Here is a 14,271-nt window from a genome sequence, read left to right as displayed (position 1 = left end):
TCTCAAGGTCCTGGAGTGGCCTAGCCAGTCTCCAGACCTGAACACAATAGAAAATCTTTGGAGGGAGCTGAAAGTCTGTATTGCCCAGCGACAGCCCCAAAACCTGAAGGATCTGGAGAAGGTCTGTATGGAGGAGTGGGCCAAAATCCCTGCTTGCAGTGTGTGCAAACCTGGTCAAGAACTACAGGAAACATATGATCTCTGTGATTGCAAACAAAGGTTTCTGTACCAAATATTAAGTTCTGCTTTTCTGATGTATCAAATGCTTATGTCGTTCAATAAAATGCAAGTTAATTACTTAAAAATCCTACAATGTAATTTGCTGGATTTTTGTTTTTGATTCCGTCACTCACAGTTGAAGAGTACCTATGAACAATTACAGACTTCTACATGTTTGGAAATGGGAAAACCTGCAAAATTGGCAGTTTATCAAATACTTGTTCTCCCCACTGTTGACGATCTGCTCGATAAGGTTTAAAATAGGTTATTCTAGCTAACGTTTGCTATATGTAGAGGTTAGCTAGCTACTGTCTAGATTAAAAAACGTTGTTTTTGAACCTATGTTTTTGAGAGGAAATACAAAAATGAGGTGAGCAATGGGAATCTCTTAACCAAAGTATTTATCTAATAGTATACTATTTATTATTAAAGAAAGGAGAGCAGGCTTGGAATTTCGTAATTTTAGGGGCAAGGCCATTGGGCCTTCGATTTCACACAGATGTTTAGGGCACAAAGGCCTTTGAGTGAAATAAGAGGATTTGAGCTTAATGAAACCCATCTTGAATTGTATGGAGTTACTTTTGTTTCAATAAGAACAAGCAAATGTTTTAGTACTGCAAAAAATTGAAAGCAAAATATCAACTAAAAAGTTTTGAGATAAAAAAATATATATTGCAAATAGAATCTTTTGAAATGTGAAAACAAACTATAATTATTTGAGAGGAAATGTTTTTTCTTGATCTTGGTTACGTTACCCTGGATTTTGCTCCCGAGTTCTTTTTTTGCAGTTGTGAGTTTTTGACACAAATTTCACGGTGGGCGGGTTTAAGAGAGCAAGCTCCAGTTCATTTACACTGTAGGCTTGTTACATTAAAAAGTAGACATGCTGTTGTGTAAAGTGTGGAGTAAAAAGAGTGAAGCAAGGAGAGTGTAGAAGTTGAGGTGGAAAGGTGAAGAGAAGGAAAGGAAGAAAGAGAAGAAAGATGATCAAAAGAACAAAAGAGGAGAATGTCTGTAGTAGAAAAACTCTATTGTCTCTGTTTGTCCAATTTTGTTCATTTTCTCTGCTCTGAATCTACCCGGACAACCAGGACCACTGAATGACAGTTCAGATTGGACAGTTCAGACTTGTCTGTGGTGTTTCTGTACTATAGTGGTTTCAATGTCTATTATGTGCCTGTTAGACTAAATATAAGAGACCGGAATTGTCCCCCTTTTTTATTTCATTGATAATAACATCAGATCAAAGATATATTAACCGCCAAACTGGATATGTCCCCGGTTTTCTGGTCACCTTACTATAAAGTCAATCTTCTTGTGTATTGCCAACCTTATATTGAATTAATATATCTTCAAAGGTCTGGTTTACCTTTTGTAGTAGGGAGGCATTCATAAAAAAAAAAAAAACACGGCAATGTTGGGAGGGAGCCAGGCAGACAAGACGTTCAACTAACCTCAAGGTTAGGAAATGGTATGGTGCTTTTTATGGGAGTCTGAAATTGTATTATAAGATTCTTCCAGGCATGAATATGCTAAATATATTGCAATAGTTACGATTACAGGTAAGAATGATATATAAATGTTTCAACCCCAACAACCTGTTGTTTTTAGGGGGGCCTAATTCGAATCCTGCTTTACAACTGAACTCATATGGGGCACTGTACCTATGCCTTCTTTTCTTTCTTACTGTTATTTTATCAGCTACATATGCCTAGAAAGTAATGACCTAGGGTTTAATATGTTGCTCGGAGGCACAACAATCGTTTTTCACCTTGTTGGCTCCGGGATTAGAACCAGCAATCTTTAGTTTACTGTTTCAACACTCTTGAACACAAGGCGACCCTGTGGCCCAATTTTATTTTGCAAGGAAAGTCAATAAAAAAAGAAGGCCTGAGTACTGGGATTGAATAAAAAGAAACAGACACCACAGAGAGAAGACACAGCAACAGCACAGTTCCTCCACAAAATAAAGATTGTAACACCGGACCGCATGACCCCAGCATCAACGATATAGACCTGATAGCAGACAATATAGAAAAACAATACAGCAGGGCACAAGCGTTTGGACAATAGATGAAAACTGAACCAGCATGGCCAAATTACAATCAAAATACTTTTTGTTTGTGATATACAGTGATGCCCAACAGGTGTAGACTTGGCCCATGAGACCCGTCTCCAGGGTGAAAAGAGCTTGGTTCGACCCCACTCAAATTCATTCAGTGCTTTTCATTTACACTGAATGGATGATTTCATCTGGGTTAAATCCCACTGGGCATTGAGACTATGCTGTCAGCAGTGGGATTGAACTTCTTTGTTCCAAAAAAGAAATTAGCTCTTCTATTGGGACTCTCCTCTGCTACTGTTTTCTCACAGCACCAGTGCAACTGTCTATGTGATGTACATCTCCGGAAAAAATTAAGAGATCCACTGCACCTTTTATTTTCCAAAAAAGTTGAAAAGGAAGGTTTTGAGTGAGGAACAGAAGTGTTCATTTGCAGTGGTCTCTTAATTTTAACCCTTCTGTTCCTCACTCAAAACCTTCCTAATCTACTTTTTTGGAAAGGAAAGAAAAAGGTGCAGTGGTCTCTTAATTTTTTCCGGAGCTGTGTATAACACCTGGTGTTGTCACTTAGCTTGTTTGGCTTCTCTCACAGACTGCACCCTGTCATGCTGGAGAAAAGGGTTGTCTAACTGTGAGTGATGTTGGCCAGGCAGGGTGCCCCGCCTTCTCCCGTCTTTGTGGGCTGGCTGGTAGGGAAGGGGGGCATTAGTGAGATTTTATCACCTCTCGAAAAAATATGATACGTTTTCATACTGGGTTCATTTTCAAAAGCAGCTCTATTAAATGAGGGACCACTTGAGGCTGGCCAATGAGATTCATCCTTACCAACGAGCCAGACCTCTTAACCCCTATTGAGTTGCCAGAATTCTTTGACCCTGTTGCGTTATTCTGTTCAGGGTAGGCAAGTCTTATTAGATGTGCTTATTGAAAAATGTATCTAGTGTAGAGTGCAATGAGGGGACGTGAGCCTCAGTGCCAGCTTACTTTGAATTAGCGCACTACACACTGTTTTGTTTCTCTTGGGTTGGCTACCCCAGCCTGCCATGTTCAGGGTTCCGCTGTACATCCCGGGAGTCTGTATCTTTGGGTTGGTTATTAATATAACCGTGGTTCCCTAAGGGAGGTACCGGGTGCGACACCTCAAGAGCCCCACGCTGTTAATGCTGAAGAGAGGATTTGAATATACGGGGTTGCGGTCGATTAAGGTTTTTATCAAACGCAAGGCAGTTCTCCCATGTCAGAATGTAAGGCATAATTGATCTTCCTTTTCTGATGTGTATAAGGACAGGTTCCTCATAATGTTAATTGGCTTCTTTATTGAGCCAAGGATGTATTCATAAACCAAAGGTTTCAACCAGTCTTTCTTTTTTGTATAGCTTCCTCTAAAATCTCAGAACTAGGTTTTCTAATGCTTTTGTAGATCACTGTGCCATCCCACGAACAATATACTGCTCTCTTTCCTAGCGAGCCGTTACACAGGCCTGAATAGACAATGCTGCATGGATGGTATGAGAAAAAACATTCTGGATTACACATGTCAGCGCCGTTCCCAATATGTAATTGATGGACCAGAGTGTGTGAAAGCCTTCCTGGAATGTTGCAGAGAAATGGCCACTAAACATGAGGAGGCCAAGTTTGACCAGCTAATCTTAGCCCGCAGTAAGTAAATCAACTGTACTGGAATTGTAAATTCGAACATAAATCCCAGTGGCGATTGTCTGACTTCTCATTCTTGGTTAGGTGAGGAAAGTGTTGAAAAGGAAGGTGAAGATGAAGATTTTAATGACATAGGTTCCCGGACTGTCTTTCCTGAGTCCTGGCTATGGAAGGAGGTGACGCTGCCAGACTGTCCTACAGCCAAAAACTGGTCAGTGGTTGCTTTGATACTTGAAAAATAAGCGAAATAACCTAGATCCAGCAAGTAAACGTCCCTAATCTGTCACATTCTGCAACAACTAAAGATGTTGCATTTGTTTTGTGCCTGTAAAAAGTGTGAAACAAACCTATGCACATACTCAGATACTGTGTGTGACTGTATGAGCGTATGAAGTTTTGCATCTTCATATTATCAATATCTTTGGCGCTGCATGTAACTTTTTATGGAGGCAGGACACTGGTTTAGGGAGAACAGAAAAATGTCATAACATAACTGATATGTAACAGAACTGGGGCAAAACCAACAATAGACAGATGTCTGTGCTTCAAATGAGAGGGCATTGGCCTGCCATGCTAGGATAGGACCGCATGGGGCAGTTATGTTTACATTAACCTACCTTTAAGGATCAACATTTAAATTAAAAATATAAATACATTCCTAACAGATAATTGCCTTTAGGAATGAAATGCAGTAAAAATATTAGTAATGTACTTATTATACCTATAGTAAAGTACAGATACCTCTCAAAACGACTTTTAAGTATTTTCACCAAAGATAAGTGTTTTTTGAGTTCTCTCCTTTTAGAGGTTTCCATGTTTCTTTTTTGACCATTTAGTGACACACTCAAAGAGGATATTTACTTACCGGATTCCATCACCAGCTGGCAGATTACTGCGATCTCTCTGTCCAAAACCCATGGTATGGTACCTTGTTATGTTTGCTCTCCTCTACATTGGTGGCAATTCCTTCGATGTCTAATGGCAACTCTTTTATTGCTTAACAGGAATATGTGTGGCTGATCCCCTTTCACTAATTGTTCGTAAGAATTTCTTCATTGATCTAAAGCTTCCCTACTCTGCTGTACGCAATGAACAACTGGAAATCAAAGCCATTCTTCACAACTACCTTTCAGAATCTATAAAGGTAAGCGTATGTAAACAACTCAGACCGTCTAGACTTTGTTGTTACAGAGTGTAGGCTTCCAATGTCCAGAAATCAATTGTGCATTCAGTTAAAGCTCAGTTATATTTTTATGACTGTCAAATGTTGCATAGTGATAACGCACAAATCATGTCACAGTCATCTATATAGAGTGGGTGTTGAAAGTCACCTCCCCCAAAATGTTGACCTTTTTTTGCTTTACCGCCTGAAATGAAAATGCATAAAATCTGACTTGTTCAGGGTTTCATTACTCAGAGTAACTCACATTATGAATCTCAAAATCTCAATTAAAATAAAAACTGTAAAATACCAAATCTGGTTAAGTGAACATCCTCCTTAGAATTCTAATTGCCAACTTTCTGAATTAAAACCAACCCCTTCCAGATCACCAGTCAAACTAGTTGGCTTCCATCTGTGTCAGCTGTAGTGACTTTAATTAGTTCAGAGTAAAAACAGTTGGTCATAGAGGACTCCACTGCTTAGTAATGCAATTCAAAGCAAAGAATCCACAATGGGAAGAAATGTACTGTCAAAAGATCTGTGATCAAGCCGGGATGGATATAAAAAGGATATGTCTATCCCTTGGGGAACAGTTAAGACCATTATTTTGAAGTGGAATGCATATGACACCACCAAGACCTTGCATAGATCAGGCGAAGATTGATCAGAGATGCTACCGAAAAGTCAATGGCAACTTTGCAGGTGCTTCAGGCCATTATGGCAAAGACTGGCGAATGTTTGAATGTGACAATAGTATCACAAGCACTCCACAAATCTGGCTTCTACGGGAGGGTGGCTAGAAATCAAAAACTCCCCAAAAGGTCAACATCAAGTCTCGTTTGAGCTTTGCCAAAAAGAACATTGTAGGTTACGAGGCCAAGTGGCAAATGGTGCTATGGTCATATGATACCAAAATTATTATTTTTTGCCCGGAATGCAAAACTATACATGTCTGGTGAAAACCCAATTCATATTTCCACCCAAGGAACACCACACCTTGGTGCCAAGTAGTACCAGAGTAGATTAGATTCAACCCTATTGTCATTGAACAAGTGGTACAGTACAGTATAACGTAATGTATGCAGTTTGCGTCAAACCAGAAGTGCAAATAGAGGAGGACAGTATACCAATTCTAAATGTGCAGTGGAAAATGTACAAATGTACAGAAAATGTACAGGTATATTGTATGTACAAGTGGGATAAATAGTTGTGCGGGTGGCAGTTCTCAATGGTATTCTGAATTTGCAATTGAGGCAAATTGCAGGAGTAGGGTGGCATGTGCAACTGAAATGCAGGGCAAGCAACAATGAGGTTCAAAAGGTAGACTGGTGTGAGGGTAGCAGGTGCGTAAAGGAGAGGCAAACATTTTACAAAACAACACCAACACAAAGAATTACGTTTCTTGACTTTACAGCTGACGGCACCACACAGTCTCAAACAAACATAGACACAATAACCCCGTTAGGAGCGGGTGAAAATGAGGAACCTAAATAGACATTGTAATGACTAACTAAAAACAGGTGTGAGGGAGTGTTGGCTGTGCACTGCTGCCATCTACTCCAGCCAGTGGTTAGTACACTGGCGAGGTGGAGCGCCGGAGAGGGAGAGAGCACGCAGTGCCACACGGAGTAGCCGTCCCAGTGTGTATGTAACAATTGAAAATGCTAGTACAGTGGAAGTTCTTAATGTGCAATGGGGGCAGGTTTAATGTGCAAGTCGGCATGTGGAAATGAAATACAGGAATAGCAGCAATGACTCGTACCTGTAGACAACTGAAAACTGAAAACCTTATCAGACATGTAAGGCAGTGACAGAGTCCAGTAATACACAGTCTGGGTATAGTTAGTGATGGGGATTCAGAGTTCAGCTGGGTTACCATAGATTCAAAGAAACTGTTACTGAGCCTGTGGTACAAGAATGGAGAGACCTGTACCACCTGCCTGATGGGAGGAGGGTAAACAGTTTGTGGCACGGGTGTGAAGGGTCCCTGGTTATGCGGCGCACCCTGCGCAGACACCGCTTGTGTTGGAGGTCTACAATGCCTGGGAGCTGGGTACCCGTGATGAGCTGGGCGGTTTTCATCACAAAGGTGCCTTATGCAACTTAATGCCACCTATCGGCAGTGAGATGCATATTGGTTCTATAACTCCTTTTGTATCTGACACTATCATTACTAACTACGAACATACTGACCAGTTTGAAACAGATTTTGAGTAAATTTTCCAAATACTTTTGGTCCCTTGAAAAATAAGTGTCTACATATTAAAGAGTGAACCCCTTTCTCCAATTTGGATGTAAATACCCTCAAATTAAAGCTGAGAGACTGCACTTTAGGCCCATATTCATTATTTAACTGTAACTTGAATATGTTTTGGTAAACAGACAAAATAACTAAACTTGTGTCAGTGTCCAATTATTTCCGTAACTAACTGTGTGTGTGTGTGTGTGTGTGTGTGCTTGTTTTTAAATCCTTGTGGGGACAAAATTGGGGGTTCTTTAAGGTTAGGCATTAGATCTAGGTAAAGTTTAGGTATAAATGTTTCTTTAGGTTAAGTTTAGGGTTAGTTATAGATTAGGGTTGGGGTAAGGGTTAGGGTAAGGGTGCATGCAATTTAGTTTTTTAGGTCCCCATGAGGATATAAAAACAAACATCTATGTCTGTGTGTGTGTGTGTATATACTCTCACCTAAAGGATTATTAGGAACACCTGTCCATCCCTTTATGACCACCATGTACCCATCCTCTGATGGCTACTTTCAGCAGGATAATGCACCATGTCACAAAGCTCAAATCATTTCAAATTGGTTTCTTGAACATGACAATGAGTTCACTGTACTGAAATGGCCCCCACAGTCACCAGATCTCAACCCAATAGAGCATCTTTGGGATGTGGTGGAACAGGAGCTTCGTGCCCTGGATGTGCATCCCACAAATCTCCATCAACTGCAAGATGCTATCCTATCAAAATGGGCCAACATTTCTAAAGAATGCTTTTAGCACCTTGTTGAATCAATGCCACGTAGAATTAAGGCAGTTCTGAAGGCGAAAGGGGGTCAAACACAGTATTAGTATGGTGTTCCTAATAATCCTTTAGGTGAGTGTATATCTGTGTCTGTGTGTGTGTATTAGGGATGCAACGGAACACAGTATGTTATCGAACCGTTCGATACGCCCCCTCGGTTCAATATGCACACGTTAACCGTAGAGAATCCTGGAAGAACAGATTAATTATGGTGTTTATCTGGTCAGACACACAATGATATGATTACCATCTCTTCATCTTAATCACAGGTCCGTGTAGAACTGAAAGAGACACCACACATTTGCAGCTCTGCTAGCAAAAAGGGCAGGGACCGTGTGACGGTGGAAATGGACTCCATGTCCACAAGAAGTGTCCCCTTTGTCATCATTCCCATGATGTTGGGCCGCCATTCCATTGAGGTGAAGGCCCTTGTCCCAGATTCCGGATATCAAGATGGTGTTAAAAAGGATTTGCTTGTTGTGGTAAGGCAAACTCTTGCTTCTTGCCTGACGTACCTCCATTTAATAGGAAATTCCCTGAAGATGATCTGGGATAGCTGGGTAAGTGTGTAAATTAGTGTGAATCAGCCTTCAATGCTTTTCTTTGATTGAGGGAATCCAACTTGCAGGAAAAAATTTGGATAGGAGTAGATGGCAACCAATGTGAGATAAGGTACAAAACACGGAACAATGCTAACCAATTTGAAACAGGGATGTGGGTTCACCGTGACCAGACAGGGACGAGGCATTTTCCAGAAGAATCCTGTACGTTATGTATTTCTAAACCACTATTATTTAAAAGGGATTAATGTCTTACTAAAGATGACAGCTGAGTTAACCTACTCAAAGTTTAGTTTGCCGATTGGTTGGTCCAATACATGTACTCTTCTTGGTCCTACTTTATTGTAAGGAGGGATTGTATAATATAATATTGTCTGTCAAGCTTTGAAAGTCTATTTAGAATGTCTGCAGGGGAAGCTATTACATTTTATTACATAAAATGTTATTGCTGGTACCATAACTGATGACCTATCAAACGTTTATTCATTTATCAGGCTACATAACTGATGTAGCCTGATATCTGATGTAGCCCCCCCTCCCCCCAGATTAGCCTGCCCAGCAAATTGATTAAAACAAGTTATCATATGAACTTCAAAAACCCAAATCATAAGTGATTTTACCTAGGATATTAGTCACTCTTTAGAATAGTTTGAGGGTAGGGTAAATATAATGACATGACTCATGTAGGTTCACATAAACAGTCATTTCTTACTCTGAAAGGCTGAAGGCGTACTGACAAAGCTTCTGGATACAAATGTGGAACTGGATCCCGCCAAACATGGTGAGTTTATGGTTGTCAATCTAAATAGGCAACAGTTCAATTGTGTTGCTGTTTGTTGCAGTAATCAGTTTAATTTTTATCTATGTCTCTTTCCCATGTTAAAAAGGGGGTGTTGATATTGTACATGTTAGGAGCGGTAACCTGGCTGACCAGGTTCCAAATACACCTGCCAGCAGAGACATACGTTTGACAGGTGAGAAACATCAATGGTCCATTTAGAAATGCATCCTGTGATTCAATTATTCAACAAAATATGTTGAATTAGCTCAACATTGGATTTAGGGCAAAGTGCAAAATGTACCCGCTTGGCTACTAAATCATCATTGAAATAAAACTTTGAAATGGCAGTCTCTTCACATTGTCACTGACGACACAGAGGGAGTTCTATTCCAGCTATTCGGTTTTACTGTCTGCATTGTCTTTGACTGCACTCTATGTATATTTTTAGGTGAGCATTTGGCCCGCACCATAGAAGCTGCTCTCAGTGGTTCACCCCTGGGAGATCTTCTTCGCCAACCAGGTGGCTGTGGGGAGCAGAACATGATGGGAATGACTATGCCTGTCATTGCCACACATTACTTGGACAACACCAAACAATGGGATCAGGTGGGATTAGAACGCAGAAGGGAAGCAATCAGTTTCATCCAAAGTGGTAAGGACATATTTGAATTCTACCTTTGAGGTATTCCACTTACAGTTGCGCACAATCCCAGAGAGAACTAGAGTGCAGATTTCAAAGACAACATTTCAAATGTGAAAACTGAGAAAGGTTATTGTTTCTTGAACAATATATGCCCACTTATGCCAGCAACACATTTAAAAAAAGTTAGGATAGGAGCAACAAAAGACTGGAAAAGTTGTGTAATGCTAAAAAAAACCTGGTGCAACATCTCACAACTAATTAGGTTAATTCGCAACAGGTCAGTAACATGATTGGGTACAAAAAGAGCATCCCAGAGCGGATGAGTCTTTCAGAAGTAAAGATGAGGAGGGGTTCACCACTCTGTGAAAGACTGCACAGGCAAATAGTGCAACAATTTAAGAATAACGTTCCCCAGAGTAAAATTGCAAAGAGTTTGGGGATCTCATCATCTACGGTACATAATATCATTAAAAGAGGTTTCAACATTGAAACTAAATATTTGGATAAATTATTTGCACATCATTACAATTTGTTTTTATTTGCATTTTACGCAGCATCCCAACTTTTTTGGAAACAAGGTTGTAATATATTATTAGTTATATATTGTTTTTTAAATTTTATTTATTACAACGGTTAATCTAAGAGTGCCTAAAAGTCTAAATAGTTCCAATGGAGCCACCTCTGTTGTGTTTTGTAAAATTAGGTTTCATGTTTATTTTTTGTGTGGTCTTCCTTCCAGACTCCCACTACGCCTACAATAGAAACTACTGTAATTTGATTAACTTGCTTGTTTTATTGTGTTACATCAAGGCTATGATCGGCAAATTGGCTTTCGGAAAGATAGTGGATCCTTTGCTATCTATCCTGATTACGATAGTGGAACCTGGTGAGAAACACCTGCCACCCTCCCTCTTACTTCCACACATATTTTATCTAGGTCCTCCGACCATCCATGATACCATCCATGATACCATCCATGATACCATCCATGATACCATCCATTATATTTCAACCTATAGCCTAGACCTATTGTTAGAAGGTTCCGTGATTGATACACACATTTATGTATTACAATTTATTCTTGAAACCACAACATGCAATTTTTACATATTGTTTGGTGATTTTCTTTTTTATTATTTAAAAAAAATGTTTTTAGCCCATGCATCCATAGCTCTGAAAGTATTCAGACCCTTTAACTTTTTTGCATTTTCAGTGGTAGACTGAATATATAATTGATTACAGTACTTTCTCATTGTTCTACGAACAATATGGCGTACGACAAAGCAACAACATTTTCAGAAATGTTAGTCCAATTTATTGAAAATTGGAAATAGTTAATTTACCGGCTTTGCACAATTGGATTTGGGCTGTTTCTCCCATAATTAACAGCATTCACTTTTTTCTGTCACTAAGTTGTTGACAATTTGCTGCACAGCCATGTTGTTTATTTAAATACACACTTTTTTTTTTACTTTGAAGAATCACAAATGTATGCATGTATTTGTTCATGTGTTTTTTTTATTGGCTTTGTATCTAGGCTCACAGCATATGTTGTTAAAGTATTTGCCATGGCAAGCCCCTTCATTGAGGTTAAGTCTGAAGTCCTCTGCAAAGCGGTCAAGTGGCTTTTCAGGGAAAGACAGAAAACCTACGGAGTTTTTGAAGAATTTGCCGGGATTATAAGCTCATCAATGATGGTACTGCATGTGTTGAAGTTAAATGAAATAATTTTTGCCTGAAAACAGATAATGAAATTCAAGATTATTCATTGGCACTCAACCTTGAGCTCACTTCTGTCCTTGTGTAGCCTACCAACTTGTGCAGCCTACAGTGTCATTTTTTTTGTGTTAGTAAGAGTCGTTCTAATAGGATTCAATGGTAAATACTTGCAGATTATATAAAATATAAAACAATAAAATAATTTATTTATATAATAACTAATTTCTATATTACAGGGAGATGTGCTGGGCAATGATAAAGATGACACGCTGACAGCATTTGTGCTCATAGCCATGCAGGAAGCGAACCCAGTGTGTGACAATAATGAATATGATACAACAGTATGTACACATTCAAATTTTTCGCATTGTATAGTCAAACATAAATTTCTATTATCTTATGAAGTGACCTCTGCCTTTCTGCAGGGCTTACTAGCAAGCATGAATAAGGCGAAGGAATTCCTGAAATATCGTAATCCATCCCTGACCAACCCTTATTCAGTGGCTCTGACCTCACTCGCCCTGGCTAACGAGGGCGAGCTCAACAAGGATATCCTGTTCAGACACTCATCTACAGGTGATTTGACAAATCCTTCTTCACAGAAAGGGAGTGTTTGATATGTACTGGAGGGTGAAGGGTGCATAGTCTTTTAAAAGATTTGCCCTACCCATGTAGCTCAGTTGGAACAACATGGTACTGGCAATGTCAGGGTTGGGTGTTGGATTCCCATGGTGGATTGAAAAAGTATGAAAATACATGTATTCCCTACTGTATGTTGTGATTGTACGTATTGCTTGGTCTTATTCCAGTGGTGCAATGAACAAATGTATCCCTTAAAGTGTTAGCTAGATTTTTCTGTTGACTTATCTCTTAATGGCAGGGGAAATGTGGAAAAATTAAAATGCAAAACTAATGTAGATCTCATTACATGCAGGGTTAGATGGCAGCATGACATTTGCTCAAAGTTTGTTGTTAATTTTAAACAGAGCATGCAATCTCTCCCTACCGTCACTCGTACAAGGAGGAGGAGTGGGAATAGTAGTTTCAGAGTAGTAGCAGGAGGAAGAGTAGGCGTAATAGTTGGATTCAGAGTAGTAGAAGGAAGTGGAGTAGAAGTAATAGCATTCAATTTTGTAGCCACTTATCCTTCGGACAAGTGAGACTGATTTCTTGTCCAACTGCTTTAAGTGCTAAAAAAACTATTGCTCAATGCTATTTCAAAATAATTGTAATTTTAATAACTGAATGGATGTGTGTAAATTACATGACATAGTTACTTTGTCTTTTTCAAGTATTGCTGAGTCTGTTACCCCATCAATCAATATTGACAAATATTTTGCTAAAATGTACTATTCTATGCCCACTTAATTTGTTTAGTACAATTCATTTTATATAAATATTGTTGGAGATTATTGTAATGCTTACCAATTGGCTAATAAATGTAACCTATTAGTGGCTATATATTGACTATATAGGCCTAGTCCATTAACATAATTAGCTAGCAAGGTAGAATTGTTGAAACTAATTTTGATTAGATGACTGATGTGTCTGTAACAGCAGGGAATTGCCTGCACATCGAGTCGTACATTATTTCCACTTCCTCAGTGTCAAACTGAATCCAGGGAAACTCTTCTAATTTGTTGGGACTATTTTCACCTCATATGCCTTTGTCATGATTAACAAATGCATGTTGGCTGAGTCCAGAGTCTATTAAACCTAGTCCATGTCAAAAGCATGAGCAGATGGACAAGGACAGGGATAAGGGGTCAGCAGAGTGGCAGCTAAAATCGTCAGGTATCGTCTTAATCTGCAACACAACCAGGAGGACTTTGGACAGGGATAGCAATGAGTCTTTCAATCCCAGTACACCAGAGGTGTGGGCCGAGACCTCATGTCCTCCTATGTTTAAAAAGGGCAGGAGACAGGGAACATTTAGTAGGTCATTCCACGGTACTGGAGCTCTATGAGAGAAAGCCCTGCTTCCGGCTGTTTGTTTAGAATTTCTAGGTACAATTAGAAGGCCTGCATCTTGCAATCGTAGGTTACGTCTAGGTATGTATGGCTGGATCATTTCAGTGAGGTAAGTAGGAGCAAGTCCATGTATTCCTTTATTAAAACCTTAAAATCAGCCCTAAACCTAACAGGCAGTCAGTGTAAAGAGGCTAGTACTGGACTAATGAATTCTAGCAGCCGTGTGCAGCACTAATTGAAGTTTATTTATTGATTTATCAGGGTAACCGGAAAGAAGAGCATTGCAGTAATCTAGTCTAGAAGTAACAAAAGCATGGATACATTTTTCTGCATCCATTTCTGATTTTTGAAATGTGCTGTTCTGAAGATTAAAATAAGCAACTCTTAAGATATATTTTATATGTTCATCAAAAGAGAGGTCAGGGTCAAGGGAAACGCCAAGGTTTCTCACAGTCTTTTGGGAGACAATCATACAG

The 14,271-nt window shown here is 39.4% G+C and overlaps 1 pseudogene; it reads left to right on the top strand.

Moving 5' to 3' along the window:
* The window catches only part of LOC114839824, a 65,902-nt pseudogene that overhangs the window by 27,856 nt on the left and 23,775 nt on the right, over positions 1-14,271 (top strand).

This window comes from Esox lucius, chromosome 9 (assembly GCF_011004845.1).
Source record: "Esox lucius isolate fEsoLuc1 chromosome 9, fEsoLuc1.pri, whole genome shotgun sequence".
Lineage (NCBI taxonomy): Eukaryota > Metazoa > Chordata > Actinopteri > Esociformes > Esocidae > Esox > Esox lucius.
Note: the sequence above shows the minus strand (reverse complement) of the source record. Positions and strands in the feature narration are given on the sequence as shown.